Source organism: Typopeltis vanoorti, chromosome 2 (genome assembly GCF_054136105.1).
Source record: "Typopeltis vanoorti isolate ZY-2024b chromosome 2, IOZ_Tvanoo_1.0, whole genome shotgun sequence".
In the NCBI taxonomy this organism is placed as follows: Eukaryota; Metazoa; Arthropoda; class Arachnida; order Uropygi; family Thelyphonidae; genus Typopeltis; species Typopeltis vanoorti.
Window position 1 is genome coordinate 23,667,114 of NC_143550.1, and position 21,879 is coordinate 23,688,992.

Consider the following 21,879-nt stretch of genomic DNA (forward strand, 5'->3'; position numbering starts at 1 on the left):
CTAGTTTATGACTGAAACCTCTCCATGCGAGAGGTTATTCAACTCAGCCTGCAACTACTGGCGAGAATTGTCATGGACTGCAAGTTAATTCATAGTAGAAATAATTTGTCCATCTTATCTGGGTTCTCAAGCTTAGGCACCAGGAGCAACAAAGCACACGACTATGTATGATTCCTTTTTTTTTTTTTGAGAGCTATTATAGATCTAAATTCTTGATGTAAGTTTATTCAACTACAGTATGGCACAAAAAACGATATAGAGTATGTTAAGGAGTAAATTGGTTTATTAACAAAGAAATATACCGTATTTACTCGAATATAACTCGCACCCCGGATTTTACTTAATGAAAAAATGAAATTAAAACCTCGCACGCGGAAAAAAAGTTTAAATATTTCACGTCGGGGCGATAACTCGATCCTTGTGGTAAACAACATGCCTTCTCCAACAGCCACTGTACTGCAGATGCATGAAAAGCAAGTAATTTTATTATATCACTGAACAAAGACATTTGCAGTCTGTGTAATATATTTGTGAACAAATGAATTACATGTCCCCTCCCACATTAACATGCTGTATAGACTCAAGCAAAACCATATGTTGTACCGGTAAACACAGTATCTAACTAAAAGCTATTCTTTTTAGTTAGACATGTGAGTCCCCCCCACCCCCAGCTCGAACGCAAACAAGCAGTAATAAAATTCAACCGATCTTGTTAAAACTAAGAAATATACAGTGAATGTTGTTATGACAGTTTCAGATATTATGGAATTTGATTGAACAGAATTAGCATTTCGACTCAAAAATTGTCTGCTTGCCTTTTGTCTCTGGATCGCGCGATCTTTAATACTGCACCAATCATAGCTGTGTCTTCATAGCTGCTCTATCTTCTACTGGCCTATAATTGCTATCTGTTGCTTTCACTTCTCATTAGTTACTCGTGAAAGATTGTTCATTACGTATATCAAGTCTTGTGATTTACTGGTAATCTTGTACTGATAAACTTTTGATTTCCTGGTATCCTATTCGCTATCGAAGTATCGATAGCGAATAGGATATTCTTGGTATACCCATTTTCGGTTTTTTCCTGAAAACTTTAGTTTCCGAAAATCCCCGCATATATCTCGCATCGCGATTTTTTAGCTTTAATTTTGGGGGGAAAAAAAAGTGCGAGTTATATTCGAGTAAATACGGTATATTTACACATGATGAGATGTATATCCACAACTATCGGTGGAATTTGGTCAAATAAAGCATTACGGCGGTAGATTACGCGTTCAAAATGAGCATTTGTGTTTCAAGACAGGTTTCGTAGTTCATGCGAAGGTTCTCTGTCATCTTGGAGAACAAGAGTTATGACAGCTGCTGGACATTTCGTCTAATTTTATCCCATAGTTCAAGGTTTGAAGGCGGGTCATGATGTAATACCCATTCACTCCAAACGAGGGCATCAAGTGATATGAGATCAGGAGAACGTGAAGGGCACGGGAATTCTGTGAATCTCGAAATGAGCCTTCCAGAAAGTGTTCTGATAAATAAACTCTAGAATCACGTAATGTGTGACAGGTTGTTCCATCCTGTTGGAATACCTGTGCTAAATGGAATGCTATTTTTTTGGACGATACATCCTATACAAATCCTGGGTGAATGGAACAAAACATTCTTGGTGTAGCGTTCGTAATTCAAGGTCGCTGTTACACCGCCCTCTTCAATGAAGTAGGGCCCATTTGCGCCATGGCTAGAAACGGCACACCATACGGTGACCTCGCTGTGGAGAGGTTTCTCTTGGACAAATTCATGTCTCGAGAAACCTGTAGGTTCGTCTATTTTCGTGACCGCTCAGATGGAAATGCGCTTTCGTCCGAGAACCAGACTTTATGGAGGAACGACGGATCTTAATAGACATTGACCAGCACTCCGAAAACTGCCCACAAACATGTTGTAGGCTTTGACCATTTGCTCTACCAACTCCGTAATAACGAAAATAATGCTCAACAATAAGCGCCTTTTCTTCCAACGTCAACACCATTACATGCATCCATTTCTACACCATTACATTTAGCTGTAGCCTGTACACTTGCTCTTCTATTAATATTCATGCAATCGAACGGCGTATCTTATTGCGCATGTACTTCAGTACACGAAAAAAAAAGTATTGAACTCGAAATCCCCTTCGGGGAGGGGGGGGTGTCGAGTTCAATACTCTTATTGGCGGCCTGAAATGACTTTTTCTAGCCATTTGAGGCCGCCAATAAGAGGTAGGGAATTTCGCACCAAGAGATCGTTGGTGTCTTTACGACTTACGTAAACAGTTACATCACCATTTAAATTTAGAACCATTTTTATTTTAAAATTTTAAAAATATAACAAGTTTAGAAAATATAAGTTCAATTACAATTTATTCATACTTTAAGAAAATTATTTAAATAAATAATTTTGACTTACAAAAATAAAGATTTTTTTATCTACGAGTCCTTTTTTTAATTTGATTTTGATCCTGAAACCTCACATCTTTTCCTCTGTACTAACATGTCAATATCTGCTTTTTCGTTTCGTGTTGCAATATGAAGTATTGCATTTAATCTAGAATCTTTTATCCGTGAGCGGAACTTTGACTTATTAAGTTTCATAATTGAAAATAATTGCTCACATAGGTGCTTCCAAAAATTGACAACATTTTGGCATATACAATATGTACAAAATATACAATAAATTTTATATTTGGGATATTTACTGCCGAGGTATTTATAAAAACTTCGTATGCCAACTTCGTTATATTTATTTTTTAGTTCAGTATTGCACTGGAGTTCAATTACTTCCATTTGTAATTCTTCGTCAACATTTTCAAAATAATTTAAAAATGTGAACTGAATAATAATAGTTCGCGCGGTTAGCCTAGTGGCTATGTGCTTCGCAACCATATGCCTCGGGAAGGAGTGTCCTAGTTTCGGATTCCCGTCGACGACGTGAGGAGCTTAAGAACCTACCTCAGCCATAGCCAAGTTTAGCCGATCTTGGGCGAGGACAGCAGGGTTTTCCCGCAGTTTATCTGGGATTTTTCATCCCGCAAGCAGGCAAACCGGCTTCGTGAACACACGTGGATTACAGTCATGAATATATCGCCCTTAAGGGATGCAGCAAAAGAGTGGCGAACAGGTTGTATTAATATGCCAGTAACTCCTCATTATTAGGGGACTCAACCCGTCCTAGACGGATGAGAAGCATAGGATAGAATAATAATAATTCATTTTCAAACTGGTTGAAATCAGAAAATCTTTTTTCAAATTCAATTTTCAATTTGAGGAATGTACTTTTCAGCATCATTATTATTTCGAGAAATCTATTTAAGTGTAGGAAAGTGCACGAAATTATTCTTAGCCAACTGGGTTTGCCAAAGATAGAGTTTTGCCAGAAACGACTTAATGGATTTTATGACAGCTATAAACAAAAAGTTGATATGTCATATGTATGGCATATCAACTTTTTGTTTATAGCTGTCATAAAACATTTAGAAGTTTGGATTTTTTTCTGTTTTAATCCCCGCAGGATGTTAGAAACATTGATTTTTAGAAAAGAAATCATTAAGGTCACATGCCGGATACGAAGCCTTCGCGGGCCGCCTGCACTAACTACTAGACCAACTCAGATTAAATTGTTGTAAATAGTCGAGTTGGTCTTGTTTTTACAGAATCACAGAAAGTTACTTATGGAAAACAAACGTCATAGTAGTGTCTGGAAATCCTCAAAATACTTTATGAATTGAGGAGAAAAGGAACAGATTTTTTTTAATAGAAATAATGCAGAATATATGTGATACAGGCATACTACCAGAAGACTTAATAAAATATATTGCATTCCGATACCCAAAAGGAATACTGCAGCAGAATGTAAAGATTTTAGAACAATTAGTATCTTATCCCATGCTTCAAAAATACTGTTGAAAATAATTAAAAAAAAAAAAAGAATGTCTTATAGAATTAAATGCCATATAAGTGAGCAGCAGAAAGGATTCATGTCATGGAAAAGTACAATTAACGCAGTTTATGAATTTAAAACTCTTACTGAAAGATCAATAGAAAATGCAGGCTTTGGAGATGTGGTGCTAAGGGGTGCACTGAGGATTTCTTGGAAAGATTAAAAAAAAAAAAAACACTAACGAAGAGGAATTGTAGCTAATGGGATCCAAAGAGTACTCATGGAAGGGAAAAAAGGCGCAGCAAGGAAAATGCCTCTGGAAATACTGGATTTAAAATTAGAGGGCAGAACCAAGAACTTCTTGGATAGATAATGTAAAGATATGGATAGGTAACAAGAACTGCCACCACATCACAAGGATAGCAGAGGAACTGACATTCTGGCATATCGTGATTGCTAACCGAAAACAAAATCGAAATTACATATGACATTAAAGGGGCTACATTCAATTACAAAATACCACATGTAATAGTAGTAGTCCCCTCAAAAAAAAAAAAAGAAAAAAAGTTTACATGTACCTCTTTGGCCACAGATTTAGTTACTACAATTTTGAGTTCTCAAGGAACCAAATGAAAGCTTTTTGTGCAGAAAACCAAAAAAAAAAAAAAAATCATAGGCATGCCACTGGTAAAACTCAAAACTAATGAAATAATGTAAAATCTGTACTTTGCTCATTAACTTTTTAGAAAGCTAAATATTTGGTCAGTTTATAGTATATGTATCCCTTACCTTCGCATGAAGAATACTTTTTAGCTTTAATTTTTATTTAGATATTTTTTTTTAAAGAAGAGGTGTGTTAATACAAAAAATTATTTATTATTACTGTATTTTTGCCTAACGCCTTGCACCTCTGAATTTGCTGGCCTGAGGCGTGTTCGTATTGCTGCATATACAATGGATATTAATGCTAATCTCTAATCAGTATGTGCTCTTATAATCATGATCATGCTGAACTCGAGTATGCTGAAACGATGCGTTCGAAAGTTTGCAATTCAGGACTCTTTATTGGCAGTGCAAATCCTGATTATTCAACGTACGGTTAACATTGCCAAGTATAATTAACTTATCATAATTTTGTGACGGGTATAATTTTTTCTTCCTTGAATTTAATTTTTCGTTTCAATATTGCCTTTAAATAATGTCAACTGCTCATGAACGTTTTTGCAACAAACTTCTACAGTCAGTACAGTACAATTTAAAAAATGAATTTATTTATAAATGTATTTAAAAAATTAATAAAGACGACTCTTAGTCGAAACGGCTTTTATCCCGTAATTCCTATTTTTTTTTTCTTTCATTTTTAATTTCAGTAGTTCATTCTTCGTATGAGCCCATTATAGCACCACTGTATGTATTATTCTGTTTATATAATTTTCATATTTTTAATTTCTTTATATTTTTAATCTCTATTTTACCTTCCGAAAAAAGTTCCGGTGCATTTTTAATCCATTTGACAGTCATAAAAATTGCTTTATAGTTCACCATTATTGTTTTAGAATTCAGTTATATATTTTTATCAATTATATTTTCTGATGCCATTTCATCAAAATTTTCAAGTAAACATGAAGATTATATAAAAGTACGTCAAAACATTACTCTTCTTATGTCATTTCCCTTTCAGTATGCTTTAAAATACATATCATCAACATCTTAACTTAACCTCAGGAAAAAAAAAAAAAAAGCCAATGATTTAATACAAATTGTGCTCCTTTAGAAAATAAGCAAACTAAACTATAAGTATTGAAAAAAAATTATATTCTAGTGATTATAAAAAATAAATACTTAAAAAAAAATTGTATTTATCTTCTTAACCCTTATGTTAAAATATTGTGAGTCGTAATATCACTACCAGATGGCAGCACGCAGCATAATTAGTTTTTTGCGTACTATTTCGTAATTATTTTTCGTAAAAAGGGCATCCAAACCTGTCTTAATAGAAAGAAGTGTTGTTATCAATTAAGAAAATGTAATGGTTGGAAATTGATAGAGAACTGACTATTTCAGTAAAGATTTTACACTTTGCCTATTAATTAAAAAAAAAAAATGTACATTTAAGATCACCGAAAAAATGTCTGTTCCTGCCCACAACCGCATATACTGTATATACTCACACACACGCTAACCAAGAAAAGTGAAATAGGGAGTGCAAATACGAAACAAGTTATGTTTTTTCCTTTCTTTAATAATTATATTATTAAAATTAATTATTAAATTGTTTAATAAAACGATAGTTTTTATTAAATATTATTTTATGAAATTATAACTATTAAAATGTTATTATTTTCTCTCTCTCTCTCTCTCTCTCTCTCTCTTTCTTTCTCTCTCTCTCTTTGCGGGTGTGTATGATCCATTGAAAACAACTTTTGCATCCATAGGGCTAGGCCTCCCAATGAAAGCTATAAGTTTCATTCTAGTTGCTGTCTAGAGGAACGTTTTCCAAGCTTTCTTGACATCTGTAGATTGAACTTTCCCCTCGGTCTCCAAGGGGGAATAAAAAGGCCTTGCCTATTCCATATAGGAAATAAAAGGACGTTTCGGATTTAGTGAACTCTCTCCCGTTTTCTTTTCTCTCCTGAAAAGCTTTCATTCGTTGATAGTCTGGGCACACTATCAGTGAAAGCCTTGAAGGTCAGAGAATAGGTGCCAATTCAACTTTAAAAGTTCGTGAGGGATAAAGGAGATCTGTTTACTCGGTTCTATTTTTGAGGAATAAAAGAAATTTCAGAGGATTTAATTTAATTGCAGCTCTCAAACTATATTTCGGGAATTGTAGTTGTTACCTGTATGAATAGAATGCATGTAAAATGATTTTAAGTCAGCACAAGAAGTCTTTGAAATAGTGTCTTTTTAATACTTCAAAAAATCACATAACACCTTTTTATCCCTTGTAGGGAGTAGGCTCAACCATTTTAGCCATATCACATTTTGGAGACTGCAGGACCAGTGCAGTTTACACTAGTAGCCAAGCAGAGATTGCTGGCCAAAGACTATCACTGATTATAAACAGCATCCAATGAAGAGACAAGTAATAAGTGGCGCTATCTATCTACTATTTTTTCCAACCGTAACACGATATGTTATTGTCTGTAATAATGTGGGTTCTGCGGTCGATTTTCTTGAACTTATGGACGAAAATCCAGAGTTTCTGGGAGAAAAAACAAGATTTCCCAGCGATCGACTAACTCAAGAACCAGTCGAAAAGAAAGATAGGTTTAGAAAAGTTACTCTAGTCAGTTATTAGAATTCAATCTAGGTGTTTCTTTAGGCAACCTAGCAAAGAGGAGGCAAACTGCAACAGTAATTGGGACACTTCATGTTTGAAGATATTAATTAGCTTTCCTCAATATTCAATTTTAATTCAAGCTGAAAGCAGTACTTACACCTTCATTATATCCGTATCATCCTCAGGCAAACCTGCATAGTTCGATTTAAATGCCCTTTGCATTATGTGGACTGTTGTTCAGGTGCTTTGATACTTTGGTAGCATTGCACACTGCTCGGAAAGAAGTCAACTGATATAACCCTGGGCATGGTGCGTTGTAACGAGTGTTTGTAGCTAATATAAAAAGGCATATGATGCTTACAAGTCAGTGCAACCACGTCTGGATGAAATCGTTACAAGAGGACAAGGAAAATTACGAAGTTTGAAAAAGGCGTTGTGGTGGTATGTCATGCTGCAAACCTATCTGTTCGACAAATTGGACCATCCGAAGTAAACAGTGATGCCATACTGAGATGGAAGTGCAAGAAGTCAACTGCAAGTGCTACCTGCAGTGGACGACTCACCACTATCATGGACATAAAAACCGCAATTCTTCGAGGTTCACAACATGGATTTCCTTGGTTGGACTTCAATGTTCAAGTCCCACAGTGTTCAAAAAGCTTGTACAGTGGAAAGTTGGAAACTTGGAAAGCTGTGTTATTCAGCCAGAATCATGCTACACCCTGCACTGTGCAGACGGATGGGTGAGTGTGACAGATATCTGGTGAACATCTCTGACCATAATGCCTAATGCATAACCCCAACCATGAAATTTAGAGGTGGCAAGGTGATGGTATGGTCCTGTTTTTATTGGTTTGGCCAAGGATCTCTGTTTGTGGTGCCAGAAACATTGAACTCATACAGGTATCTGAATATTCTGTACAAGTCAATGCTTCCTAATTTTGGTGTTTCTACAGAACTAACCATTGTATCTTTCCTGAAGACAATGCACCATGTTATAAAGCTGCTGCTATAATTGTGTAGTTTGTGGACCTGAACGTCATCACACTTGACTGACCTCCACAGAGCCCTCATCTCAACCCTGTTGAGCATCTGTTAAATGAACGAACGTCGGGAAGGGCCAAGGCACGTCGACCCCACAAAAGTCCAGGAGCTCATCACATTCTTACAGGAAGAATAGTCCAAAATTCTTATTGATCTTTATCGTACGTTCGTGCAAAGTACGTCCGTAGGACTGTTGCAGTCATCGCAGTGATAGGAGGTTCTACCTCTTATTAAGGTAGGTGCCATGGCTGGTTGTTCTTCATGCTATTGAATTCTTTCCAAGCAGTGTTAGTGATTTTTAGATAAGATCGAAATTCCAGTCTTACAATAAAGCATACTGAAATGTTTTTTTACGAGTTTCTGGCCTAGTTAGCTGAGTGAGTATTGTACTGTTCTTCGAGAAGCTATTTGCATCCGTTCTGGGAAAGGATATTTAAATATTTCTTTACGATGTTAGAATTTCATTAGGCATTGTAAGTTCAATGCTTTGCATATCAAAAACCTAAGATGGGTTGAAAATTTTTCTTGCTTTCTTTCTGAAGTTGTGTTTTAGGGTGTCTAGTCCTCAGCTTCCCACATTAGTGCTAATAATGCGCTGTTGGTGTGAAACTCTTTTCAATGTCATCACAAAAAATTCCCCATTTTGCATAAATATGTGTAAAAAAATGTTTCAAACAAAAATGCAAACATTTTTGCTTGATATTATGAAAAGAAACAGGATGTTTCTTTTTCAAAAATTAAAAAAAAAAAAAGAAACATCACATCCACTAGCTGTAGATGTTTCTTCCTCTTCTTGAGTCCACAATGAACATCGATTTTCCCAAAATCAAGTGTAATAACAAATGCTGAAAAATCATTACTATTTTTGGAATTTTCCTTAAACTGTTTTATTATATATTTCGTGATATGTACTCTCAAGAGTTGCTCTATGTAAATCATACTAAAATGTACATGCAAGGGGAAAATGTTTGATTTGTTGGTCGTTCAGTAAACTACATATGTTTCTGAATACATTATCAATTGTTGAGGCCTGTGTAGCTCATTGGAAGTGGCACTTGCTTCCTCTGCGCTAGGTCCCCCGAAGGTAGACCTAAGTTCAAGCCTAGTCGTCGACTGCAGAAACTTTCAATAAACCTATCTTCGGCCGGATCCTGAGTTAGTCTATCTCTTGCACAGGCAAGTGATTTTTCTTCCCGGAAACTCAAGAAAATCGACCGTAGAATCGACATTATTACAGACAGTACCATAGCCTGTGATATTTAGGTATCAAGAGATGGCAGCACTTGTTTGTCTGTCTCTTCATCGGTGGCCGCTTCTAATTAGTGATAGATATGAGTTAGCTATCTCTGATTGGCTACCAGTGGAGACTGAACTGCCTACTCAGTCTCCAAAAGCTAGATAGGATATCAAGGCCTCACATACTCCCTATAAGGAAATAAAAGGCATTAGCAGATTATTGTTATTTACAAGATATTATGAGAGCACATAAATTGTGGGTGCTTGTATAGATATGTGGTAATGCTTCCAGTTTGACAGTGCTGTATTATAAATTGTCCATGCTATTTTTTGTGTCTCTCGCCCAAGAGAGGTTTTGATTCGCTAACGTATAACATCGTAGTTTGGATAATTTTTATTATATATTTTCCTATTTTTATTTTTCACACAATTCAAAATCTCTGTACTCGACCATCAACTCTCACTGGGGCCACGAAATTTATCTCGCACTAAAAGCAATTGCGAACAGCCATGCCTATTGCAGGATTTGAACACAGCCTGTTAACTAGAGTGTGCTAATCAGTCGTACATCTCAGCCAACAAATAATGAAACAGTGGCCATAGAACTCATACGGATTCGTATAGCACGTAAGAAAACAATTTTGACGCTGAAATACGAAGAGATACTATTCAAACTTATAGTACACTGTTTCAATGAATATTTCAAAAGAAATTAGAGAGTAATCGATATTGCATTTAAATACAGTAATGACTTGTATTCTTTCAGGATACAAGATGACTATTACACTTGTAAACCTATTAAGGGAAAGTGTCAGTGAGGAAATGAAATTTGATTTCTGAACATTGGAAGTTCAACTTTTAATGAACGTTAATTAATTGTTACATGTGTCTTAACTAGACTGACCATATGTACCGTTTTGAATGGGACAGTACCTTTTCTTTCATATTTCCCGACCGTCCCGTCGTTTTAATAAAAATGTCAGTCTTGTCACATTTTTAATAAAAACTAAATATACTTTAATATTGGTCAACCACAAATTATTATTCATGACCTATAACTGGGGAGCCTGTGTAGCTCAGTGGATGTGGCGTTTGCACACCATGGCGCTTGGCTTCACGAAGGAAGACTTGATTTCGAGTCTAGTTGGCGACTAGAGCAAATTTTTCTAAGCCTTTTTTCGACCGGTTTCCGAGTTAGTCGATCAGCACGGGCAAGCGGATTTTTTCTACCGGAAACTCGGGTTTTTCGTCCCGTAAACTCAAGAAAATCGACCGTAGAACCTACAGTATTTCAGACATTAAATACGAGTGTTAGGGTTAGGGACTACGAGATGGCGGTACTTGTTCAGCCGTCACTCTTCACTGCGTGATACTTAATTAGTGATAGCCTTGGGCTAGCTATCTCTGATTGGGTACCAGTGGAGATTGAACTGCCCACTCAGTCTCCAAAAGTTAGATAGGGCTAAAAAAACGGTCTCGCCTACTCCCTATATACGGGAATAAAAAGGCGTTAGCTGATTTTTTTTTTTATTTTGACCTATAACCGTATATCAATATCATGGATACCAGTAATTTGTATAACCATGGAGTCGCATTATTCGATACTAAATATCAATATCTGCAGTGATTTATTCAAGCAACACTTGCGCGTCCCAGACGTGCCGTCTATTCTACTATATTGTTAGTTTTTGTTTTGCCTGTATGCTAACCTTGGGCTTTGTTATTCAATGTTAATGGTTTATATTTCATATTTTTTAAAGACTTAAGTCTCTCCTTGCAGTGTCAAATAGGCAAAACTGAAGTTTTATTGGCAATCTCCAGAAAGTATTCAAATTTATTAAACTAAACAAGCTGTGCAGTGATGGAAAACAAAAGTGGTATGCCAACATAGTAATGTTCATTTTTCCGTTGCTCATGGAGGCAGAAGCGATATCAACCAATATCTACGGAGCCAGAAACGTAAGGATGCTGAAAAGACTTTGGATTCAGTTAAAAATATCAGCTCGTTTATGGTGAGACATGGTGATAGTGAAAGCGATACAGCAACTGAAGCTCTTGTTTCTTATTATACTGTGCGTTACCACTGGCGGATTAAGGATAGTTGGGGTCCCTAAGCAAATTATATTTGGGTCCCCTCAAAAATAATAATAATAAAAAGAATTTAAAAAAAATAAAAGTTAGGTGGCAAATAAATGAAATTTTGTACTTTTGAATTTTTTGAACTTCTGGATTTTTCTGCCTGTTAAAGGATGATAAATAATAAAACTTATTATTGTTTATTTATTTATCAGTTTTTTTACAATTTTACAAAATTTTTTTACTTGCACTACACTGAAATAATGAAAAAACGAAAAGTCACACTAAAAAGTTATATTTTAAATTAAGGGGATATAAAATCCACATTGTTTTAAAACCGAATAAGAAACTCAAAGATTGGAATCAGAGAGTTTCATGCCGAATATAGTAAACTATAAAGTATCGCGATCACTAGCGTGAGCTAATGCAAGTGACCTTAGTACGTAGTACAATACCGGACAACTCGTTGCAAAGGTGGGGAAAGTTCAGATCGCTATTCTTAGGTATTTTCCATAATGTAAAAACACATTTCCTAGGAAATGTATGCTGTTATTACATTATGGTGGGAGGTCACTACCCAGACCGGTTTCAGCCTTTTTTGAGGCTTCATCAGAGTAGCTAGACCAAAGAGATACCAAAGTGTATAGCGAAAAGAACTTATATACTCTGCTATACGAGTTTCCAAAGAGGTGCAACCATTTAGTTACTTAAATATAAAGAGCTAATAAGCTTCCTAAGAATAGCGATCTGAACTTTCCCCACCTTTGCAACGAGTTGTCCGGTATTGTACTACGTACTAAGGTTACTTGCATTAGCTCACGCTAGTGATCGTCGATACTTTATAGTTTACTATATTCGGCATGAAACTCTCTGATTCCAATCTTTGAGTTTCTTATTCGGTTTTAAAACAATGTGGATTTTATATCCCCTTAATTTAAAATATTGTTTATATATCGCCGAAATGAAGCTTATTAGCTCTTTATATTTAAGTAACTAAAAAGTTATTTTTGAAACAAATATACCTCACTCTTACATGATTCAATAACAAATGAAGGAGCAACCAGGAGAAACTTCCTATCTCGGTAATGCAATCAGTTTTTGTGACTTCGAAGCTGTCAACAGCGCCGTGCGCCGACATTGGTAATGCGGTTTAATTTAAAGCGTAGATAGCGCGCACTGTTCAAAATACAAAATACGAAGCTAGTCAACTATCGCCGACATTGGTATTGCAGTATTATTTAAAGCATAGATAGTGTGCGCATTTCAAAATACGTATTAAAACGTAATAATTGTGTTGAAAAAATTTTCCCTTAAAATAATCAAGATTTTTATGATGTTTACTGAAAACATTAATCTATTTTAAAACACTATAGGAAAATGTCTTGGCGTGGGGCCCCCATAGCCTCGGGCCCCTAGGCACGTACCTCATTGCCTTAATGGGTAATCCGCCACTGTGCATCACAAACAAATTTTTCGCGCAAATGACAAGCAGTCATTTGCGCGAAATTTATATTAACACAGTCACAAACATTAGTGCATTTTGTGAAGGAGTGAAGCATGTATATTGTCTGTTAACATTTAATATTAATAGGCAATGTATTTAAATCAGCATATTAAACTTTTAAGTGGATATTAAATCCAGTATTATTTCAAAACCGTCTCTATAAAAGTCTCATGAAATTTGACCATAGAGTATATGGGAATACACACGGCAGTGTTTGCGAGTTGCCCTAGCCTGACCATCAAAATGGACCAATAGGAGGACCTGCAAAGATGAAGATAGGATGACAGGAACAGCTAAGATGAAGAGAAATGAATAAATTGCTGAACTTTGTCCAAGAGTATCTCCTAAATGTGTTAGGAGATACTCTTGGACAATTCTCAACTTCATAAGTATTATGTCATTTATTCTATCTACAAGTTCATCAGGTGCTGTATGATCACTCCAATCCACAGTGATGTGCTACATCAGTCCTCATCATGTGGTATGCTTTTCTTAAGGTTCAATTCTCTGAAGACCAGTAACTTCAAAGACACCATCCATCCATCCATCCATCCCTCTGAGGAGGTCTACCTCTTGTTTCCCTGGAAAATAGGAAGCGGTAGACCTTTCATGCTTCAGTGTGCCCATAGTATTTCAACTTTTTTCTTTCAGTATCTTTTAGAAACCATAAAAGTTCTACAGATCCTATCTACCACTCATCTATTTGTCTGCCTAGTATCCCGACCACATCTCAAAAGCAGACGTCCTTTTCCAGGTTCTAAGTTTCACATCCATCAGTCAAAAAGAAAAATAAAAAGATGCATCCAGAATCCACAGCTTTGTTTCTATTGAGACAGACCCATCCTTCCAGATTTTAGCAATTCTCTGAGTGTACTTTTCCTGACCTTTTCTAATGTCTTCCAAAAAGAAATTCTTTACATTAATGACATCTCAAGTACTTGAATTTGTTAAATTCTTCAATTATTTTTCCATTAAGGTACTTGTTTCTCATGAGGTTTCCTGTTTATATTTTCATTGCGAACCATTATCTTTGTCTTTCTACAGAGGATATATATGCTAATTTCATTAACTGTCCTGTTTCTTCCTTATCATTATAAATGAGTACTGTATCATCAGCATACCTGAGATTACTGATCCATCTGCCATCTATCCTTGTTGCTCTCTTAAATGCATCCAATGTTACATGAATGATATCCTCATGTTAAACCAATGAGAAGAAAGTAGACCTCCTCTATTTTCTGCTATCTACCTGAATATAATTAAAAACCTTTTTAACTGTTCTTATCATGTCTGCTTGGCTACTTGTACAAGTTACTTAGCTATCAACCTGATAATTTGTGGAGGAAAATCCATTATTTTCATTACTTCCCACAATTTTACATCCTGGAATGTAAAATTATGTTTGCTTCCTTAACTAGAAATTGCATTTGCTTCCTTAACACTACACTACAGTACCCAAATAAAAGCAACACATGCTCAAGTGTAATCATCAAGTGGAATTTTTCTAAAGATTTTTTTGGAAAGTCTCCTTAGTTATTTGACCTGTGACATGAGCAAATTATATTTTGTTTCCTGAAATACAGGTTTTTAACACCTCAACTCAGCTTAAGGGGATAATAAATCCCTCATTATGTTAAAGCCGGATACGAAACTCGGAGATCGAAATCTAAGAGTTTCATGCCGAAGAACTATTGGTGAGTCCAAGCGTAAGTCAACTCCTGGGTAGTACAACACTAGGGCAACTCGAAGCAAAGGTGGAGTAAACTCCATCACTATCCTTAATATTTTCTCATAATGTAAAACGCAGCTCCTAGGAGATGTATTACTGTTTTACATTATGAGGAGAGGTCACTACCCAGACTGGTTTCGACCTTTATTGAGGTCTCATCAGTGAGTAGGTAGACCTGGATAATACCAAGGTTTAAGTGAACTGAACTTACGTATTCGGCTTTAAAAATAATGAGGGATTTATTATCCCATTAACTTAGTTTTCTGTTGTATTCTTCTTATGAGATTCTTGTTAAAAATCAATGATATTATTGGGCTGGCTCTTAATAATGGCTAAGGGTGGGTTTGTCTGATCACTACTTTTCCTTTTTTGGGAATAAAAGGCATTAGCACATTTCATGAAATCTGCACATTGCATAAGATGCATGAAGATTTGGATAGAGGATTGGTTTCCTCTATCCAAATGGTAACACTGTGCACTTAAGGACTTTGTGTTATCTCTTCAAAACAGAATCACACAAATCTACTGACACCTTCATTTCTCAAGGGAATAGATGAAGCCATTCTAGACTTATCTATCTTTCAGACTCAAGAGAAATCATTTTGCCACCTTGAGGTCCCCAAGCCTAACACAACATATTATTGTCTGAAACACTTGAAATGATCTCAAATAGACTTAGAAAAAGTTCTCGTATTTGGTAAATAGAATGGATCTTAAAAAACGTTCTTTCTTCGAGCATTGTTTGCATCATCTACGTTAGGCTGCCTGAACAAAAACTTACGTTTCTAGCCACTGACTAGAGAAACTTTTTCTAGACCTTTCTTCAACCAGTTCTTGAGTTAGTCGATCTTTGGAATGGGAAGATGGTTTTTTCTCTCAGAAACTCGACTGTAAATTCCACACCATTTCGGATAATAATACCATTGTGTTGAGGTTAAGGAACAGCAAATTGCAACATCAGTCACCTCTTCATCAGATGTCGCTTATAATTAGTAAGAATCTTGAAACAGCTATTTCTGATTGGCCACAGGAGGAGATTGAACTTCTCCCACAATCTCCAAAGTTAGATATGGCTAAAACAGTCCTGCCTACTCCCTGTAAGGGAATAAAAGGTTTAGCTCATTTTTTTTCTTTCTTCAGGCATCCTAGTTCTATGAATGTAAATACCCTTTTCACAGGTAGGCTTTCATATCAGCCTTTTGAAAGATTTTGGATCCTAATTCTATTTTACTTATTTTTTATTCATCATATATTTCAATTTTGGACAGTCGCTGAGAGAAACCAAATTCACTTACTGTATCTTTATTTGTAATATGTGTTGTCTTGTAACATCTGCTTAGTTTCTTTCTTTCTTTCTTTCCTTCTTCATCTATGATTAATGAAATAATATTGATTACTTAGTAGTTTAAGGCAAATAGTTGTATAATTCCGTCAGCTACTATCCTCAGTTAATCCCTTCATAGATAAATAAAAATATTTATATTAAGGTAAGTGATCCAGTTATTAATTAGTTATTATATATGCTTCCACTTGCATCTCGATTTTTTAGATCAAATATTTTTATTTCACATCCTCCTATGTCATTCAGATTAATTGCATCCAGTATTATAATCATCCCTCTAATTTACTTGTGCCATATTCTTGTCATGTAAAAAATTCTGCTGCTTGCTTTTTCTTACTATGAATTTTCCTATCCCTTGAAGCTTTTCTTTCTATCAATGTATTGCAAACCATGATCATTTTAGTGCTGCTGAGCTATAGATTTTCGTTGTTTAGCAGAGAGATATTTCTTCAGTTCGTTATCTCTTGAATATGAATTAAATAGATCTTAAGAAATGAAACTGTTTTTAGATTTTTTTTTTTTCTCAATTTCGAGTTTGCGTGCAGTGAAAATTTATATTTGTGTCAAAATTCTTAAAACTGGATTTATACATAGTTATGGGCAATGGAGTGTCGTTTATCAACATTTAAAACAATCCATTCTACCAAGTTCTCTAGCTTGGCAAATGGTTTGAAATTATTCTATGTCCAATGCAGAGTTATAAAATCCTTTTTTATCAAATGGTTTATGGTGACGCTGTTGCAACGTTTTCGTGTAGTCCTGGCACAGTGCCATGAGAACTATCCGCCCACTTCTGCTCAGCGAACCAATGAAATGGTCAATTTTGTGGTCCTGGCCAATGACGAAACTGACAGGATTTTCCTGTTATCATTAGGTCTGTCACTATGGTCATCACAAATAAGGTCAAAGTCTAGACAGTCCTTATCGGTTAGTTTCTCCTGGTAGTATATATAAAGGGAAAACGTTAGGTTGCGCGTGCCGAATATGAGTGGAACTTCATTTGGTTTGTTGTAATGGTTGTGCACAATGTTGAATTTAAGCTGAAGAAAGCGTGTGATTAAACTTAGTGAACCAGCTTATCAAAAAATTGCAGTATTCATTTTATGAGATGATTAAATTATTATAATTGCTGAATTTTCGTGCAATGTGTCAGTTATAAATACTTTTTCTTTGTTCAAGTGCGTATGTATGTAATATGGACCTGTCTCATTTTAAGCAAAGGGGCATCAATATATGAAGAAGGTGATTATTATTATTTTTCCCTCCATTTTTAAATATATAATGGCATTTGCTTCTCGGTAATTGGATTACATATAAGAGATTACGACATTCACGCATGACAGTCGAATATAAAAGGTAAGTGCGGTATTTATTTTGAAAGACAACTGGGAAGTTAAGATGTGTCAGGTGAAATATCTAGTGATGACAGAAGAATAAGTGAAACAGCATGAAGTTAAAAAAGAATAGAAACAGTTGTGAAGTTGAGAAACAGGTGTGATTCCTCTGTAGTATCATTACAGCGATTGCGCTACATTGTGAATTATGTAAATTTGGAAAGTATTTAGAGTGAATATTATGATTTAATTTCATTAGGAAAGATTTCTACAGAATACAGTGTCCCTTTTTTCGGGATGCTTACTTATTAAAGAATTGTTATAATGTTTCTTTTAAAACTGCATAAAATTGTTCATTTTAATTTAATATTTCGTTTCATTTATGACTTCAGAATTTGTGATTATGTAGCATAATCTTAGTGAATACTTGATAAATATAGTGTCTGCTGAATGTACTTATGCATATTGTAATAATATACAACTAATGTACATACTTGAGAAATTGTTTACGCTCAACATCAAACTGTTAAGTTGCCGTAGCATGTTTTTAATTATGTAAACTTTCTTCGAAGAAAGTTCTGTTCTGGTTAAGACAGCATTTATCGGTTGCCGGTAATCATTTTATTCCTAATCGAGCGAGGCAAACTGATTTATTAGTTTGTCTCTCTTTACAATTTTCTGTTGGGATTTTGAGCAAAACAATTAAACGAATGCTGTAAGGCCCTTCTAAGTTAGGGTGCGAAGAATGTTCTTAAAGAATTGATATTTTCACATGTGATTTCGAACAATTGATGAATTCTGTAATGTTATTCTGTGTCTTCAAATAGTTTATGAAATTCTTGTAGTGTCATCTTAAACATTCATTCGGCAATTAAAATTTTTTGCACAAGAAACTTTTAGGGATTCACTCTAATTGTTTAGCCAACTTTTTTTAATGGTTGCATTTATTTATAGAAATATACGAATACACTAAATGCATTCGTATTCCCTACTTAAATTTTATTATCTTCTTTAAATTTCACGTTGTGTAATCACCAATCCTTTCATTTCTGTTAATGAAAATATTAAATAAAATGAATATATTTTTGAATTTCCTCATTTTTTTATACATTAAATATAAATTTCTGATCAAATCTGATATATATATCTTGTGTATAATGCAAAACAGTATATTAGCAATGATTAGGCTCTTACGAAGTTAACATTTTGTGCTGCTTGCTCTAAATTTAAATTCGTTCATGGATTGGATGCATAGTGAATCAGAATTCCATAGATTACAAATCTTCACTGAATCTTTTCAAATAATATTACTGTATTCACAGCATACATTATTTTTTATTTGATTTGAGAGGGTCAAGTTGGGAACACTGCAATTTAAATCCCCCCCTCCACACACACAGATCATAATTGGAGAGCTTTTTTTTTTTTTTGTCATACGTTGTTTAAAATCAAATGAACTCCTAATAATTTTAGTAACTATGAACACAGTATCATACAAAGGAACTGTATATCAAAATTTTGTTTTGAGCACCTGAAGCCAAGGTAATTCCAAAAGTATGCATGCTTGCTGTCAAATATACATAAAAATCATTTTCTGGTATGTACCAAATGATACCACAATAGTTAAAGAAAATCAAAACTCCATGGTTAGTTTCTGATCAGTTTTCTGAAGTGAGCTATATAGTCCTTAAGAATCGATCACATTTTACAATTTGATTTTGTAAAGCACTCCTGGCCGCATCACCCCACCTGTATTTCTCTCTCTGGAGAACACATCCCATTTATTGAACTTGGCTTTCCTTAGGTATTTTTAGCCATTCATACTATATATATATATATATATATATATATATATATATATATATTGGTGTATCCATTTTCCTAGAACCCTGTTATGTACTCTCCTGTCTTTCATCAGGTGCATTTGTGAACTAATTTCCCACTCTATATGTTACACGTGGGTTGAATACTTTTTTGTATTGTTACCTTTTTAGTCGTTTGATTTCTCTCTTATTCCATATTAATTTATTAAACTTGCTGACCACCATATCAGTCTTGCTTATTCCATTATCAATTTCTGTATTTTATTTAAAAATTTCACTAAAAATTGTACTCAGTATAACTATTCACTTGCTGAGACCTGTTCTGCTCCATAGCAGAGTTAAAAGCATGATACAAACATAACTTTCAATTGGAAAAGACTGGTTTGATTCTCACTGTCATGATGTTGATGTTAGTAGTCTTTGACTTTTTTCAGTTGATGGTGAAAAAAAGGGTTTCCTTTGTCAATAGAGGCAGATTTGCTGAAAACATAGATTTTATTCTGGATTGTGTGGTTGAAATTTTTTTATTTTCCTTCACCATATTTCAGGCCAAATATTGTAGATTTCAGTTGCATTTCACTTCAGGTTTCAAATGGCTTTTCTAATTGAAGTATTGGTATATATTCATGATTGTATTCTTCCTGAATATTTTCTACCTTGTGGATATATTATTTGTTTTATAAACGTTATTATTGTTTACTCCATTTACTGTGATCTTTCCCAAAAATTCTTAAGCTTGGTAGCCAGTCATTGCTTAGGTAACTTTGCTTTATATAAAACTGATGCCATGATATGGTTGTTAACACTATCTCTATAGGTGTATTTCTGTTAAATGCATATATTCATCAGCTTCTAACACTAGGTAACTGAACTTCATTTGGGAAGAACTTCTATGAGAGCTTTCATCCTATATTGTATTTGAACCCAGGTTCTTCCAACCAGAGCACACTGTAGCTGATGGAGCTATAACTGCTCCTGTTCCATTTAAGAAATGCAAGTACACATTATAATACAGAAGAAATAATCAAAATATGTAGTTATTTTATAGGATACTTATGGAAAGCCCTCAAATCAACAAAGAATAACAGAAGTCCTCTGGAAGATAGCATATTAACAGAATACACAAAATCAGGAAGCTCACTTTCATAAGGTCATATTGGTTATGTTCAATGATACTTTAACTACAGAAAAAAAATCCAATGCAATGGCATAAATCCTTGATTATGTTATTACACAAGAAGACAACAGAGATGATATCAATAACTGTAGGCTGATCAGTTTGCTATCATAATTGTACAGAATGTTTATATTCATTATATAAATAGGATCACAAGGTTTCTGTATGAAGGACAGCCATATGAACAAGCAGGATTTAGAGCAAGATTGTTTCCAATAGATCATATTCACGCTATTAACCAAGTAATAGAAGAAGCAAATCAATATCTTCCAGAATATTTAGTGTTTGAAAAATCCATTGATTTTCTGTCTATATTACCTGTCAGAAATAGTAAACAGTTTAAAAAAACAAGCCATCCCAACAAAGTATATCAGATTATTAAAAACCACGTATATATATCGGAATCCAACAGACAGTATATAAAGGTAGAACATGAAGGAAAGAAATATATCTCCCAAATTGTTTTCTTCTACATTAGAAGAGAAGCTTTTAAGAACATCTTATGGGAAAACTATGGGATTAGCATCAATGGAAAAAATCACTTGTGCTTTGCAGATGGCATTATTCTTTTAGCCAAAAAAAAAAAAAAAAGTAGTGCTAAATGATTTTGATAGAGAAAGCAGAAAAAATTGCAAGATTAATCCAAAACCAAACTGATTATAAATTGAGATCAAATTGAACTAAAATTAATGACTAATTGTATTGAAATTGTGGAAGATTATATTTATCCTGATCAGTTAGTTTAATTTTAAGAAAAACAAGATAAAGAAATAAGTAAAAGAATCATGCCAGGAAATTTAGCTGTATAAAGATTTCCTTGTAAGAGATTTATCTATATGCTTAAAAACTGTTCAATATATCTATTAATCCATTATTTACCTGTAGAAGAAGACATGGGCAACAACTAAAAAAGCAAAGATAGATTGCATATGACATGTGGAGAGAGAAATGCTTTACTTAACAAAAAAAAAAAGGGGGGGGTAGAATAAGGAATACTAAATTAGAGATGTTTGGAGTAGAATATATTGTGAGGTGTCATAAAGCATGAAAATGAGCTGGCCATATTAGTAGACTACCATGCAAAAGGTGAACAAAATTAAGTACTGAGTAGATACCAAGAGGAGAGGTTGCCAAAGAAAAATATGGAGGGACGATCTACAAAGGTCTGACATGAGATGGTGGACACTGGTTAGACCAATAAAACTGTAAACTTATGGCAGAGGCCTATATGTAGCAGTAGATGGAAAGTGGTTAAAGAAAAACAAACTAGTGATACCTAGAGTAAAGCATGTAGTATACCATGACAGAATAGAATATGTACACTACTGTTTAATATTTGTCTTATAATTGCTGTCATAACTAAATAATACTAAATATCAGTTATTAAAATAGAGATAAAAGGCTTCAGTGTGGCAGTCT

At 34.5% G+C, this 21,879-nt stretch overlaps 1 protein-coding gene across 2 annotated transcripts in view; it reads left to right on the forward strand.

The window, feature by feature from the left end:
- The first annotated feature begins 17,109 nt into the window (after positions 1–17,109).
- LOC150108875 (uncharacterized) overlaps positions 17,110–21,879 on the forward strand; it is a 201,364-nt gene continuing 196,594 nt past the window's right edge. For both annotated transcript variants that reach the window (XM_090404009.1, XM_090404018.1), the window contains exon 1: positions 17,110–17,368. The gene's annotated coding sequence lies outside the window, so the exon portion shown is untranslated. The remainder of the gene's footprint in view (positions 17,369–21,879) is intronic.